General features: G+C 39.5%; 1 protein-coding gene across 2 annotated transcripts in view; it reads left to right on the top strand.

Annotated features, from left to right (window-relative positions):
• The window catches only part of APP (amyloid beta precursor protein), a 201,823-nt gene that overhangs the window by 47,795 nt on the left and 141,890 nt on the right, over positions 1-12,138 (top strand). The window lies entirely within an intron of this gene.

Genomic DNA, 12,138 nt, shown 5'->3' with positions numbered 1-12,138 from the left:
GGTAGAACTTGTAGTGGCTTCCAGACGCAGAATATCAGTGTTGGCTTCAAGAGGTGTTATACCTGGCATCTCTGAATGCACACAACTGCTCGGGATCTTTGTGAGGTCATGCATGTATCCAGAACTGTCTTGAACATCCATGAATGTCTTGTAACGAATGTGTATTTCTTACAGAATTCCTTCCCAGAAATTAAAAATGAACTGTAATTGCACACTTATGCTTTAGCTGTGGGGTTTTTTTGTTCTGTTTTTCTTTTTTTTGTGTGCGCGCGTGCTACATGGAGCAGAAAACAAGATAAATTAAGATAACGGATAAAGCATTGTAACTATTGACAAAACAGTGTTGACTCTAATTATCATTCTTCCAAAGAGGATTTCTTGTCTTCTGCTCAAATCTAAATCTCCCCTCTTCTAGTCTGTAACCATTTCCCAATGTCCTATCACAACAGACCCTGCTGAAAAGTCTTCAAGTCCCCTCTTGGGGATGCCAAGGAGCCATCACATCAGGCTTACTGTCCCATTTTTCATTTTGGTTTGCTTGTTTGACTCCATACCACCAGGGTGTTGGAGAATCCTTCTGTTCTTGTTGCCCTGGGTGCCGTGCAATCCAAAACTGGGCAGGCAGGACTGATAGCAGCACTTCAACTCTCTCTTGTCTCTCTCTTTATTGAGAGCTACGGTTTGTTAAAGGAATTGTTGGACAGCCAGGAATGCTGATGCTTTTTAATATATGAATTAAAAATAAGGCTTTTCTTCTGAGAGGATAATTTGAGATGTAATGAAAATGCTCCTTCGATAACGGTTTCTTTCTGTGGTATCCTGTCACTTTCATCCTAATATGAATTGTTTCTGTCTAGGCTGTATGATGTGCTCTTTCTAATTTCTCAAACCAAATAACTATCGTATTGAAGATGAAATTGAATTCTCAACTTGAGCTCCTCTAAACTTAGCTTTAAAAGCTATATGTTTTGCTCGGAAGAAAATGGTTCATCTAATGAAAAATCATGGAAAACACACAGATTTTTGGCATCACAGGCTGTCCTTAAAACAAATGACATTGTAAAGGCACATGTTGGTGTATTCTCAGAGGTATGCAATCAATCCTACAGGATTAGACAAACAGTATCTTAGTGTTCTTTGCATTGAGTTCTTTAGTTTTACTTAAATTTTAGTCCACAGAAGTCAAATTAATTTACTCTGCCAGGGCTTGAACCTCATTTGCCTTAATAAAAGGTTAGATTTTGGAAATGAAGGTTCTGTAATGGGTGATGTTTACTGTGTTTAAACCTTAGTACATTCACAGTGTGACTTGAGAAAGAGGAGCTTTCTAACCCGAGTGCTGTAATCTATTATTTAAATTCATTAGTCACTTGATTTGAAATGTAACTTAGCATCTTGTAACATATGCATTGCTTTCCTTTGTTGTGGTATTGATGAAGTGCTCTCTTTTCCCCATGTGGACTTCTTTGTATGACCTGAAAATAAAGGAAATGAAAAATATCAATCTCAATATATTCTATTGCTTTTATAATGAATGTTCCAACTTCTTTTGAAGAAATCTATTTTTCTTAGGGTGGGAGAGTGATTCTGCTTGAAGGCTGAAGAAGGAAAAAGGATAAAAATGCAAGTGGATTGTCTATGTAAATATATTTTAGTAAATCTGTACTGCAGTGCTTAAAGAGGGCAGCTATGCTGTGTTTTCCCCTTAGATTAATTTTGAGTTTCACAGGCATGATAGTTGAGGTGAATGGCTCAATTTATTGCCAGATTCCATCAGCATAGCCTTTGTACCAGGAGTAGGATGAGATGTTTGTTTCTTCTGTCCACTAAAACATACAAGTATTGATGGCTTATGTGCAGGGTAGTCCTATTGCCTTCAGTTTAGAGTTGAACTAGCAGATAACCCTTTGGCACATAAACAGATGTCAAAAGGCATCTAATACATTGAGGGTGTAAAAGACAAAGAAATTAAAATATTATTTTTAGTGTGCTCTGCTTGTGTCTTGCTCTGTAAGGTTATAAAGGGACCCACTACCATACTTCAGCAAGGTCTCTGTCCGTGCCTAGGGAGGAGAATGCAGCTCAGTTAGACAACCCTTGGCCCTACTGAAGCCCAAGAAACCTGAAGGATGTGTGGGGTTAGATGGTATCTGCAGAAATGGTACCTCTCCTGCAGCTGTGGTGTTGCATGGAAGATGTCCTGATGGGGATGAGGCAGTGGAACTCTACTGCTGCTTTTCACCATTTCACCATCCTTCTATACAGAGCGATCTTAGTACATTGTCTACTCTTCTAAGATGCGTCTCCCCTGACATGTTGCCCTGTATAGCTCTAAGATGGACTTGTATCAGCTGTTCCTTCAATAAATAATGTTATAACTGAGAGACTCTAGGTGTAAAGTGCAAAGATCACCTAAAGTAAAGAAAATATGACACCGTTACACATCAACTCTTTTGAGAAAGAAATATCTATGCTAATCTACTTTCTCCATCTTTCCAGATGGTGGTTGCATGGGCACTTTATTCTGGCACAGATCTATCCCACTTTCCAAAAGGTCATTCTGGGGTATCTTTAATTCCTGGCGCTTTCCACTGTGATGCAGTTTTTATTCTTCAGAGGATGTTTTCAGAAGTAGGTCAGCTTCTTGATCCAGCTTCTGTATTATTGCTGGCTCACAGGGGAGTGTTAGTGGTAAATGGAGGAGAGATGGAATGAGGCAGGAATCATGCCTTGGCAACCTCATATCTGTGTCCAATTAAAGGTACTGAGACCATGGCCATAGCATTCATGAGCCTACCTCTGTAGATGGATGGGTGCAAGTGTGATTCCTTCTTGTTTTGTTTTTCTTTTTTTTTTTTTTCTTGAGAGCTGTCTGGTTGTGTTTTTTTGGGGGTGTGGATTTATTTTTGAAGTTTAGGAGTTTAATTTCTTTCTGGTCACTGTTTAAGACTACATTTGTGCCTGAACAGGCAGCATGTGTTGTGGCAGCCTGTATTTCTGGATCATCCTCTTTGCTTGTGTAAGGTCATACAGCTTTCCCATGCTGTAACTTAACAGCTTTTTCCTGCAGTGGTAGTAGTATTGTCTTTTGGGGGAGCTTCTCCCTGTTCCTTTTTTTTCTTTTTTTTTTTTTCTTTATTCCCTTTTTCCTTTTTATTTTACTTTGTCTGTGTGTTTTGAAGTATTTGGAAATCAGAAATATTGACTGAAGATCTGTTTTTCATCACTATAGTACATAGGAAGTTGATGAGTAGCAGACAGTGGGCTGATTTGTCTAGGTTAGTAGCACAGAATCATTTCAAATTCAGAAGCCTGAATGTTCAAGTTAGAGGAAAAGATACTTTATGTACATTTTCAATTGTTAGTTCTGCAGGCAAATGTTAAAGAAGAGAAAGACTGTTTCTCTTGCTCATAGCTTTGAGGCTGTGAAGAAGGTAATGATTGCTTGAATTCATAGCAGGGCAATGCCCAAATGTTGGATGGGGGAAATATTCTTTGATTTCTGGGGCATTCTGTGTTTTTGTTTTTTTTTCCTCTGAGCAGATTATTAACTGCTTCTTTCTAAGCCATGCCATGCCATGACATTAGCATCTGGTTAGTGTTCATCCAATTAAGATATTATATAGTACTGTACAGAATGCCTGCTTTAATCTTCCAAATGCTGTATACCTCTATTTAATCAAAAATCCCACTGGTTGTCTGTTTTGATAAATGTGTGATGATTACAGAAAATAATGCTCTCAGTTCCAGATGGTTGCGGATTTTGTCATGGAGAGGTCTCAGAATACCTGGCCAATTATTGATTCCTTCACCTGCCTTTTCCTTTGCCTGTATATAGTGTGATTGTCAACAGTTCTAGCGGAATTTTAGCTCTCGATTTTTGTTTCTGACATGAGTGGGGGGAGAATTCCACTCAGGAAGTTTACAGCTAATGTTTGAAAGTTGAAAATTTCCTTGTAGATCTTTTAGAAGTCTTGATGCCTCTGGCTTAATGGTGAGACTAAAAAGAGTGCTGGGTGTAAGTTCCTTAAGGCATTTCCAAAATATGAGGACTGGGATAAAACCTTGCTAGGGAAGGGAGAAACTGTCCTTCTGTTCAGTATAATCTCCTATCGTAGTTCAAAGCTTTGTTTTCTGTGGGTGCTGATATTTTTTTTTTGCATAGATGAACACAAATACCCCGGAAAAACAAGCCTCAGGAATTTCATTTTACACTAATGACAATACCATGCTTAGTGCTTTAATTCTGCCTAGGTATGAAAATTGAAACACTAATACTGTTAATCTGAATACAGAGAAACAGTCTGATATAATCTTTTATCTTGACAGTTTAGTTTTTTTCTATAAATACTATCGTGGGTTAGGAAATTGTTGATCCTATGGAAATCCAAGAGGTAGTAAGCAAGGTGACCAAAAAGAAACAATATATCCTTAAGCATTTAAACAGTTTTATAATCTTTTTAAATTTTATTTATTTATTTATTTATTTTGCTTTACCTTATTGCAACCAGTTACAGACTTTGTAAATCTGTAAGAACATTGTAAATCTGAGTTGGGTTTCAGTAAGTTCCTCTACACATCTGTGAACTGTTGCAGCTGACATTGTTTGTTCCCACACAACTTGGCAGATTTGTAGTCTCCATGTAAGAGGGAAAAAAACATTCACTTAAGAGCTGGAATTGTATTTTTGTGTTTAACTAAAGATCTAAGGGATGCTGGCAAGATTGATCCTACAAAAGCTGAACTTGTAATACTGAATAATGTGATGTGTGCATACTTTTTGGTATTTTAGACGAGTTTCTCATTGAAACTCTCATTTGGAGTTGTTGAGAAGATTGACATACCAGTGGGTATGTCAGTATGTATTTACTTGCTGAAGTCTGAAAGAGGGCTTTGAGTATTTTTAGTGCTGGTATGGATCAGAGCTGCTAAGCTGAGCAGCGGTGTGATGCTGAGCAGTGGTGTGATGCTTCGCTGCCGCTATTCTGTTCCTCTATTTTAGATGTTTTATACAAGAGCACCTCATTGGTTTAAATATTTGAAGCACCACAGAGGACCCGGGACTTCCATATGCACAGCCAAATTTTGTTGTTCCCAAACATATTCACTTTATCATATTTCAAATTATGGCATCTTTAACTGTGGTAACTTCAGATCTGTGGAAAGAACAAACAGTCTCTCCCATGAGACAGTCAGATTGCTTGAGCTAATTTTAGTGTTTCTTATAAAACTAGCAGTTAGGAGTGCTGCTGCAGAGCACTTTAGCAGAAATGTTGAGCTGAAGTGGTACATGCTCTTGCAGAAGGAGTCAGTTTTGTTCACCTCCTCCTCATATCTGCTCTGCCACATTTCAACATATGTCTGATCTTGTGATGAGGAAGTTTAGAGAGCTGAAGTGGCATGAAACTCACCCCCACAAGCAAATAAAAAGGATCGTTTTCTCTCTTTGAACCAGCTTGCAGGGTGTTGGAGGGACTGAAGTATTAATATGGGGAAGTGATAGGCAAGAACAGGATTTTCTTCTGACAGCTGACCACTAGCTTTGCTGTGGTGTTTTAACAGCCTTTGAAGGAGAAACTGTTAAGGTATTTCTGAAGGCAATACAACATTCTGCTTCTTTGTCCTATGCATTTTTAGAAACATGTCCAGTTAATATCTGACTTTCCCCAGCAACATTTTGCTGGCAGCAGGCAGCATGAACATTTTAAGTGGAGGAAACAATTGGCTTTATTGGGTCCTGAAAAGCACGTGTTAAATGAAGCCTATAATGACGAACAGGTCACGTTCCACATCATCTGGGGTGCAAATGGGGCTCTATAATTTAGGGCAGCAGCAAGGTAAGTGTAGAGCAAACATTCAAAATGCCAAAATCTGTGCAGGAATGGAGATAAAACAAAGTAGGTGAAGGTAAAGAAATGTGAGCAAGGGCGGCATTTTTAGGCTGATGTCAGGATGATTTTAGGATGATGATAGGAGGAGAAACAGAAGAACTGACAAGCGTATGAAAGACTAATAAATTAGATGTTATACATTAATCTCCTAGCATTGATCTGAGGTGAAATTGTGTCCATAGATCACTTGTTAAGCACTTCTTCCACAGGCTTGCCATACAGTATTTTTAGAAATAGGGCATGGATCTTCACCTCAAATGTGAAGTCCTAACTGCTGCTGGTTTCTCTGCTGCTCTTGCTGGATTTTGCAGCTGAAGGTCCACCTGGCTACCCATGGCTGCTGCTGCTGCTCACTGGCTGGTAGCTGTGTGCCAGCCCCAGCTGCATCAGTCTCTTCTGCTGTTTTCTAAGACCTCTTTGTTGCGTTGTCTAGCAACTTGAAATCGTGTCTGAAGTATAATGCAACGGTAGATTTGTTGACTCTAAATTAATGGGAAGTATTTATTTATCATGCAGTATATCCATGTTGAAGAATTTTTTGTAGGATATGAGCTGAGCTGCCTTAAAAAGGTGTTGTAGAGCTGCATTGATAGCTTGGTGCAGAACTGCTCGCACTGCTCTAAAAGTTTGGTATAGAGTTCCTTGTAGTCTTTGCAAATCCTTGCATTGATTTTGCTGCCCAGATCAGTCTTGGGAGCAATAGCTTCCTTTTAGTGTAGTATCTCACTCTTGGAAGTACTAAACAAACTAAAGCATATCTGTGTAACAGTTACCCTCCTAAACAATAGAAATTGTTGAACCACAGAGTAATAAAGGAGATTGCATGATAATGTAATCCTGAAGATAAGAGCAGTTCAAGCTTTGATCTACTTCTTTCACTTCCAGAATTCGCAGCACAGCAGCAGGTGTGGTTCTGCAAGGCAGGAAATATTTCTCCCAGGATGAGCCAAAGCAGTATGAGGTGCTAAAGATTTTTATTTCTTCTTTTGTTAACAATTCGAAAAAATTATTCCTTCAAGAAGTACTTGCTTAGAATGGTAAAGTGATTTCTTTATTTCTTACCATCAGTCCAATCCTGTGGACTTTGTTCCTGTTGGAGAAAGGATGCTAATGTTCTTTTGAAATTAAGTGTATTATATGCTGCTCTCATTGTGAAACAAAAGTAAAAGGAGAAATGTGGTAAATTATTATGCTTCCTTTTAATATTAAGTTTTCAGAGGATTTTCTGGAACTGATAAACTAGAGGCAATTGTAATAACTGAAACGTTTGTATTGCTGCCACATGAGTTGGGATTACTATAATGCCTCAATCACAATGACACCTAGAGCAACCTGTTTGTGTAATAATTAATATAAAAATGAGTTTTTCTGCTTGATTACTCTTCCGGATGTTGATCTGTTGAGTACTCTTGTTTTATACATTTCTGATGATGGTCAGGTGAGTTTGATGCCAAAGGCCATATTTGACAGTATTTGTAAAATTGCACATAATCCCTGTTCTCATTATTTTTTCCTTAAAGCCTTTGGTGGGCTTTCCTATCCAGAATGTCATTTTCTTTAGACACTTCTCTAGCTTCTCTAGTTGGATGCAGCCACAACAATCATGTGTTAATGAGTTGTCTCAAGCAACCAGTTAATGGGTGAATTGTTACACAGGAAAGAAGAAACAAGAGCAGATTCTGATGGCAGATTTTCTTTGGAGATTGTGCCTCAGTGAAAATGGGATGAAGCTTTAACATAAATTAAATCCTATTGCAGGCTTTCTTGTTTCCATCTTTGAGAGCAAAATGTACTACAAGTTTGAGGTATGTGGAGTTCGGAAATATCTGTGGAGTTGATGGGAGTAGTGGTGGAAATTATGGACTTCTTTACACAGATGCCTCCATCCTTTCCTCCAGTGCATGTGTGCTTAAAGATGGCAGAAGTCAGTTTTAGGACTACCTCACTCAGACGGCATAGTTTAATGGAGCAGTTCACCCAGGGTAATAATTAGAGCCTGGAAACTGTATTTGTCTCATTGGTAGTTAGAGGTTAGGAAGAAGCTTTCTCCTCAGAGGGCCATGAGGTGCTGGCACAGCTGCTCTAAGAAGCTGTGGTGCCCCATCCCTGGAGGTGCTCAGGTGGCCAGGTTAGATGGGGCCCTGGGCAGCTTGAGCTGGTGGGGGCAGCCCTGCCCATAGCAGGAGTTGGGGCGGTTTGGGCTTTGAGCTCCCTTTCATTCTTAGCTATTCTGTATTATTCTGTGATTTATCCTAATCTTCCCTTTGCTCAGTGTGTTGTTGAAAATGCGCACATTAATCCATCTTGAGAATTCAGCATCCTATATATAATTCTCCATAGGTTTTGTTGGATGTGATTTGACTTGTTATGCTGCAGCAGTGTTCATCTTTGGAGATTAACATTGCTGTGGTCAGTGGAATAACTTGGAGCAATGTGAAGTGCTTCTAGTATGTCCATTTGGCAACCATCCTAATCCTTTTGAAATTATTCTCTGTAGGAGAAAAAAGAGATTTTTATTTTCTTTCTCTTGGCTTTCTTTGAGCTGATGGATTCAATCTTCATGTTAGTGAAGTTGGTGTCAGGGTTCCCATTGACTCCAGTGGAACTTGTGATGCAAGGCTTCAAAACAAGTTTTGCCATCTGTGTGGGAACAGACTGCAGGAGGAAGACTGCTGGCAAGAAAATGTTTAGCTGCTTATTTTTGGTGGGGGATGGAATGCTGAAACAGTTTGTTCTTTGCATGCTTCTGAGTTGCTTCTGTTAAATGTACAGATGCCTATAGACAGCTCAGTGACTTGCTCTGGTCGCACGGGGTGAAGTGTGGCTTGGAGGAGCTGTGAGCTCTATCATGAAATAAATTGAGCCTGATAGGTCTGTGGTGCCACTGTAGTTACAGGGGTTCATTTTCTCTTGAATGGATTTTTATACTGGAAGAATGGTGGTAAGATCTTACAATTTTACTGATAACTGCATGTTGCATAGCTGAATTGTCCTGGGAGACATTCTAGGTTCCTCAGATCCATGGCTACTTAAGTCTGTCAGAATACAGGTATGTGTGTGTATATTCTGTATGTGTGTGTGTGTGTGTATAAATATATACAAAATGGAGTGTTTGATTGGAAATTCCTTGACTGAAAGAGCAGACAGGAAGAAATAACACAACTCTTAATTGATTTAGAGTTGATACGAATTAAAAGCTTGCAGTGCAAGGTCCTATGATCTTCTTGAGAGTGAGGATTGAATATTTACAGGTGTTATATCCTAATGATAACTGCATGGGCACTTAGCATCAGGATTTCTACATACTTGAGTTAGAGTGTTATGCAAATCAAAAAGTATTAGCATTTAAAATTTACGGCTAGCTTCATGACAATGTAATTTTGGAGACCACAGAAACAGAACTGTAGTCAAGAATTATCTGTCCTTGCATCCCAAGAGCAGTGGCTGGCAGGGTGAGAGAGGTGATTGTCCCCCTCTGCTCTGCCCTCATGGGATATTGTGTCCAGGCCTGGGGCCTGCAGCACAGGAAGGAGTGGAGCTGTTGGAGTGTGTCCAGAGGACAGCACAGAGATGATCAGAGGCTAGAAGGCAGTGAAGCACTGCACAGCTGCCCAGAGAAGCTGTGGTGCCCCATCCCTGGAGGCGCTCAAGGCCACGTTGGATGGGGCCCTGGGCAGCCTGAGCTGGTGGGGAGCAGCCCTGCCCACAGCAGGGATTGGGGCAGGGTGCACTTTGCGGCCCCTTCGAACCCCCCACCATCAATGAATACTGTGCTTAACTAATTCTGACAGTTCACTAATCAGCTAAATTGGACAAAACTGCCCTGTCCTAGGGGTTCATGCTGCTTCCTGACATTTGAACCGTTGGTGGGCTAAGACAGTTTTGCTGTCTCCTGCTGGGATCTCTGCTGACACTGTGCACCTGCTGGCTGAATGGGGCTTCCCTGCCACAGCACCCAGGAACCTTCCTCAGGCACCCCATGGGTCCGACAAGCCTTGAAGTCCTCGCAGCACCCAGTGACTGCTGCTGTTACAAGTTTTGCTTTAAGATTATAATAAAATGACTTGATTTGCAAATGTATTAATGTGGCATTTAAAGCAAAGTAGTAATTGTGTGTTTGCAGGAGGAGAGGGAGTATCTGAAATTGCTTTGTATTTGCTCTGTTTTTAACAGTACTTCAGGTCTAACCAGAGGTGTGAAGCTCCTTTGAAAAAAGAGGGGAAAAAAGTATTTTAAGAGGCTCACAAATTAAATACATGCAATTGAGAGACAAAATTATTTTTCAATTAAAAATCTTCTGTAGTCCTATTTTTTCCTCTTAGTTTTTAACACGTTTAATGTAAGGATGCCTTTGCTAAACTGCAAGAGTGCTTATCTTATCAATTTTCCATCCAAAAAAGAATCTGCAGTCAGTGTATAAACTATAAACTACTCAAAGCGATTGAAGTCACATAAGTGGAATTGGCTTCATTCTCTTTTAAAAAGCAGTTATAAAATATATTATCTGGATGTTTTGCTTCCGTCGCATTTGAACAGCTAACTGTTGAAACACTTCAAACAGTAACAGGAAAAAAACTTTCCTGTCCATCTTTTACAATCTGGAAAGAAGCAAAAACACCCAAATTATTTTCTGGCTGCGTTCTAAGTATCATAATTAAATATTTACAGCATACTGATAATGAGATTTTTCCGTGATTTTCTTGTTGTAGTTGCTTGCAATGTCCGTACAGACTCAGGACTTCTCTTTACTGTCCTGTATTTTGAGCTGGTAAATTAATTTGCTTTTTGTAATTGTTTCCCCCTCCAATCTTTTTCTGTTCATAACACTTCCCTCCCCCACCCCCTCAGCATTAGCAGTCTGAGTGGAACAGTCTGTTACGTAGCATTGGTGTTATTTAAATGAATGCTTCTTCCCTGATGTGTTTTTTATGCTGTGTTTTGCTTGATGTGGAAGAACTAGCCCTTGGAGGTGGTGGCAATGGACCCGAGAATGTAAGTTGTTAGACTTCTGGTTTTAACTTCAAATCCATTGCTTTGTTGTGGGTGAAGGCTGCAGGCTCTGCAAAATTCATTTGCTGTGGTACCAGAACTTCATTTTATAGGCAATTGTTTCAAATGTAACAGTTTCTCATTATGTAAATCTTATCATTCAGTGAGAAGTTCAGTAGGATGAAGTGTGCTAGGCATATAGTCATGTCCATTGGAATTCTGTTACACATAAAAGGTTGTGGGTTTTGCTTTATGGTGTAACACAGGTAGTAATGCCCACTTCATTTCTTGCTTTGCGATCAAACTGGCAGTCACCCACAGATTTCGGGGTGCTGTTTTATTGGGAGAAACACTGGCTGAAAACTTTTCTTCTCAAGACAAAAGATGGCTTGGAGCTCCTCTTGTTAAATAGCCACATGGACATCATTCATGGCTTCAGGATCTTGGCTTATTTCTCTAGTAGATTCTATGATTTAGCATGAAATTGAGATTAGTGGATTTTCACTTCTATTCAGCAAGTGGAAAATGAAGAAACCAACTAGTATATTCAAGCCAGAATTCTTACATCTTCGAAGATGAATAGCCAAGTTTTGTTGCAAAGGCATTTTCAGGTTGCAGTTGGTACTCATCTCTTCAAACCCATTTTCCCTCCCCATGTTCCCTAGGGAAACTGAGACATTGTGAAGCAGAATGAGAGAAACAGTAAGTGCAATTTGTGAGTGTAAGTGAATTATTTAATAGTTAGTGGAGATTACTTAATATCCTGAATATTATTTTATATGTTTTGTAAGCTTTGTCAAAGACCTGAGCAGTAGATGCTGTTCCGTGCAGGTTGCTTCCTTAGCAGACCTCTTCTTTGTGGCTTGCTGAGGCCTCCATTGCCTTCCCTTCATTGCAGAGCTCTTCACTGTACTTTTATCTCCTGCAACAAGGACATGTGGAATGAATTTCTGCTGAAGTCTCAGCAATGTTTATAACACATCATTTTGTTCTTTGTTCACTATTGTTTTGGAGAATTCTGAAAACGCAGATGCAACTTCTTTATCTATCTGCTTTAGAAAGTAAGTTATTTCCTTGGATTATTGATTTTTTTTGTTTTGTTTTTTCCATTTTCCGTGACTCAAAAGAAATGGGTTATGTGAAAGTTCACAGAAGATGAACTTAAAAGGGTGGAAAAAGAAGGAAAGAAGAAGGAAGGGAAAAAAAATAAAGGGAAAAATGCGCAACTGTTGTGGAAATTTTCTGTTTTCTTGAAGTG

This window comes from Meleagris gallopavo, chromosome 1, assembly GCF_905368555.1.
Source record: "Meleagris gallopavo chromosome 1, MGAL_WU_HG_1.1, whole genome shotgun sequence".
Taxonomy (NCBI): Eukaryota; Metazoa; Chordata; class Aves; order Galliformes; family Phasianidae; genus Meleagris; species Meleagris gallopavo.
The sequence above is the reverse complement of the archived record's forward strand: the minus strand, read 5'-3'. Positions and strand labels throughout refer to the sequence as shown.